The sequence below is a fragment of the Colobus angolensis genome, unplaced genomic scaffold, assembly GCF_000951035.1.
Source record: "Colobus angolensis palliatus isolate OR3802 unplaced genomic scaffold, Cang.pa_1.0 Scaffold172, whole genome shotgun sequence".
Classification (NCBI taxonomy): domain Eukaryota; kingdom Metazoa; phylum Chordata; class Mammalia; order Primates; family Cercopithecidae; genus Colobus; species Colobus angolensis.
The window spans coordinates 4,533,096-4,537,608 of record NW_012114844.1 but is presented as its reverse complement, the minus strand read 5'-3'; the positions used below and the strand labels follow the sequence as shown (position 1 = coordinate 4,537,608).

Below are 4,513 nucleotides of genomic sequence, written 5' to 3'. Positions count from 1 at the left end.
GCTCCAATTCTTGAATATGCTATAAGGAGTATTGCAGGCGGCCAGCAAGATCCTTGGACTCTTCTGTAATGACAGAGGTTGAGATGGGACCCAAAGGACTCCCCCTAAAGACCTGTCAAAGTGCCAGGTTGAAGGATGATGGGGTGCCCTGATTCCCACCTTCAAAGTGTCTGGCGGCACGTTTAGTATGGTAAAGGGTGGTCTTCAAGTCTGCCTTTTCCCGCGTGAGGATGTTGATTGTCTGAAGTTGAATATTTGGGAGAAAAGCCAAGCAAGTGCTGAAAGAGAAGGAAAGAAACATTCTCCAGAGGACAGGAGAAAACTCCCCACCCTCCACTCACCTCTAACTGCTCCGTTTTTGCTTTGTGTATTTCATTGTTTGCTTTCTTTTCCTATAGGAAGAGGAAGACAGAGCTCTTACCATGGGGAGGCAGAGATGGCACAGCAAGAGAGATGCCCCCAGCATGCCACCGATGCCCCAGGACAGGCCCACCCATGGGACCAGGTTATCAGGGACCCTGTGGGGATGTGGTGGAATCTGAGGGATGTGCCTTCTTCCCCAAGCTGGGAGTGGGCGAGATGAGACTGGTGCCTCTACATCTGAGTGCCCCCCAAACCCAGCAGTCATGTTGTGTGTAAACAAAGAAATCACATTACTTCTTCCAGCTGATGCTCCACTTGTTCCTTCTGTTGTTTCTGTGGGGACAGTCAAATTCAGGTGACTGAGGGTGGCCCCCTCAACTCTATTCCCCAGACCAGGAAGTGGTAGGCAGGGGCCAGGAATGAATTTTAAAGACAACATTCTCAGACCCAATGGCAACATGAACTGATCAACTCTCCTCAAGCTCCCAAGGACAGAGGATTTGGGTCTTTGTTGGTTTTTGCCCACAGCCACAGAACTCAAAGTCTGAATCTGGATTCTCTTGAAAGGACAGTAACATAAACCTCTAGAGACAGAGTCTGAGAAAGGACTACCCTTCTGCCAGCTTGTGATTGAGAAAGGTGCGTTCATTCAACAAACATTTACTGAGCCAGGTACAGTTCTTCACAGCAGATATAGAATGGAAAAGGACAGACAGGAGCCCTTGGCCCTCAGGTTTACATGCTAGGAGCCTTTAAATCTGAGACTCTTAGAGCTAACCGAGACCTTTGATGCTCTACCTCCTTCGGAAACACCAGCGCAAGGAGGAGAGGTGGCTTGTGCAGACTCAAAGAGCAAATTAGGGACTGAGTTGTGACAGAAATACAGGGTCCCTGAGAAACCATCAGGCTAGTGCTTCCCTGAGAGGTGATAACCCCAGGGTGTGTGTGGCAAGGACTGGGGCAAGGGTGTCTGGAGAAGAGAGAGTCGGCAAAGAGGGCAGTGACAGAAGAGCCATGCTGCATGCTCCTTGCTCTGGGGTCCCTCCAGGTGAGGCCTCGGTGCTCCAGCTCCCCATTTGCCTTTGGCACCAGGGGACCCAGCCCTTTCTTCAGAGTCCCAAGGGGAATCTAAAGCCCTGGATTGGCAGTGTGGAATCACAGGACCCCACTGGACTCTTACCAGTGATTCTATGTTTTCATAGAGTTGATTGATTGTTACAGAGCTTGAGTCCAGGGCTACTTCCAGTTCTTGGTTCTGGCTCTGAGGTGCATGCAGAGAGGAGGAGTTGGAGGAGGATTGTGGGAAGAGGTAGAGAGAACAATCATTAGGGCTGGGGTATGTGTGGGCTATCTCAGCTGGCAGAGGGGCACCCAGCTCCCACTGTGAGAGGAGGTTGGAGGGCTGTCCTGCAGGGTCACTGCACCTTGACTCAGGGCCTCTTACCTCCAGCTCCTTCAGGGTAGCAGATGACGCAGGAGTAATAAAAAAGAGAAATTAAAAAAAAAAAAACTTACAGGGAAACAGTTATGGATATAGAGAAAGTATAAAAACAGCAAAGGGGCCGGGCACACTGGCTCACGAATGTAGTCCCAGCACTTTTGGATGCTGAGGCGGGTGGATCACTGGAGGTCAGGAGTTCAAGACCAGCATGGCCGACATGGTTAAACCGCGTCTCTAATAAAAATACAAAGATTGGCCGGGCATGGTGACAGGTGCCTGTAATCCTGGTTACTAAGGAGGCTACGGCAAGAGAATCACTTGAACCTGGGAGACAGATGTTGTAGTGAGCCGAGATCGCACCACTGCACTCCAGTCTGGGTGACACAGTGACATTCTGCCCCCTCCAAAAAAAAAAAATCCCCAAATTGCACATGCCTGCTGTGTACATTATTCCCAAGTTACTTTTACACTTTAAGGTCTCACCATTTCCAAGATGCTAAAAGATGCGGGCAAGGAAAAAACCCAATCAATCAAGCAGGTGAAGAAGCAGACATAAACAGGATGAAGGTTAATGGCAGCAACATAAAGCAAGGCAGAGGCAAAGTATCCCCCAAACCAGAGAAGCCTCAGGGGCATGCACAGCTGGAGAGAGCAAGCCAGAGAGGGGTCTCGGCACTGCCTCCCCTTCCACTTGTGCAATGGGGGAGCGCTACCCCACTGGAATGGTTAAGGTTGGACACCAGCACCTTCAGAATGTCCTGAATCTATAGGAGGGGACAAGGGAAAAACAAGGGCTGGGTGAGAAAGACAGAAGTGGCTTAGAGAGAAACAAACAAGTAGGGGAGGAGGAAGATGTGGGTTCAGGAAAATGAAACGCTGAGGAAGAGCAGAGGAGATTGAAACCATGGCCTGTGCCATTCTTCCAAATGGCCACCTGCTGCCTTGCCAGGGGCAGGAACAAATAGATGGAAATGTTCCCTGAGCGATGCAGTCACAGGGTGGAGTCACATGACCAACGCAGCTCTTAATATGCTCACTGGACCCCTTTCCTCAGGTCCAGGATGTGGACGATGAATCTGGTAGAGCTCCAGACCTCCACCTCTATTACACAACCAGACTCCTGAGTAAGGGTTCACTTGAACTAAGGGGGCTCCAGCTAAAAAACAAGTTTGAAAGACAGTGATCTTATCCAGTGCCATCTTACAACGGAGAAAACTGAGGCCCAGGGTAAGAAGTGGTTTTTCTGTGGTCACCCAGCAAGCTGGTGGCAAGTTAGATCTTCTCTTACTCCTAGTGCCTGGGGCTCTCCTCACCACACCCTGAGCCCCCTTCTGTGACTCCTAAAGGGACAGCTTGATAGCAAGTGGCTGTACTCATTGGCCCAGCTCCCCCTTGAGACTGGGGATCAGGAAAATCAAACAGCAATGACCATTTCCTGGGTATCCTGGGTGTTCACAGCAGGACATGTACTAGGGGTTAACATAAAAACAACAACAATATGGAATATCATTTAAACTTCAGAAATAAAAACCAAACAACACTACCCCTATTTTACAGATGTGAAAAGAGAGGCCCAAAGAGCTCAAGCAACTTGCCATAAATCAAATCCCTAGCCAATGGAGAGGCAGGATTCAAACCCAGAATTCTTAACCAGTACCCAGCAATCTTAACAATTACCCTCTACTGCCCCCTTGGGCCCCCTGTCCCCAGGAGCCTGGCCAGCCAAGACTCACATCCCCAGGTGAGTGGCAACCACCAGAAGTGGTTGTCTCAGGGCTACTGCCAGTTTTCTTCTTTTTTGTCTTCGCTCCTGCCGGAAGACCAGGGCTGTTCCTCTGCTGATATTCTTTTAGCTGTGGGAAAGAAGAGCAGTAATACTCATGAGAACTACCAGCCCCTACAGCCATATCCCCCTTTACAGTTTTTCAAAATACTCTCATACACCATCTGATTTAATACCACCAACAACTGTACAAGGTGTTTTCACAATCACTTACTGATTGAGAGGGATGGATATTATGGCTAAAAAAAAGGGAGGGTGGGCAATAATGGAACTTAAACTCAGTCTTCTGACTCCAAGCTCTGGGGTTTTGCCATGAATCAGCAGCTGCCAGAGACCAAAATCCGACCCAGAGGTAGAAAACTAAACATTAAGTAGGGAGGAACTGCACACTGTGTGGTTTGGAGTCATACATCCTCACACGTCTGTAAGAGTGAAGAAGTGCACCAGGACCTCTCAAACTTTTATATCCATGTGTCCTCATGGCAGAAGGCAGCTTTTTTGTTAAATCTGAGAATTTATCAGAAAGAGGACAACCCAAGTCTCATTTCAGAGAGAAGTCTGGTATTCTCTTAGAAACGTATGTGACTGTCATCCCTAAGTACATTAACGTTTTTTCTCTCTCAAGAGAATCAAGGGAAACTGATGTTTCAGAAAGATCTCCCACATTTATCCTGTGGCACTCAAAGTACCCCAAGTTGAGATGATATGAGGAAGATTCAAGCTGCCAAGTTCAGTTTCCCAAGATCCATTCCACAGAAGATAAGCAAATTTCACTTCAGAGACCACTTACTGAAGGGCAGTCTGGTCCCAGAACTGTGGAGAATTAGAATATGAGGTGGAGAACTCAGAAAAATATGTTAAAGTCTCTCTGGAGAGTAGAAGGCTGGGAGAAAACCAAACCAAACCCATTCTCCCATTGCCACCCA

General features: G+C 48.4%; 1 pseudogene; it reads right to left on the bottom strand.

The window, feature by feature from the left end:
- Positions 1-4,513, bottom strand: part of LOC105509270 — a 46,091-nt pseudogene that overhangs the window by 40,506 nt on the left and 1,072 nt on the right.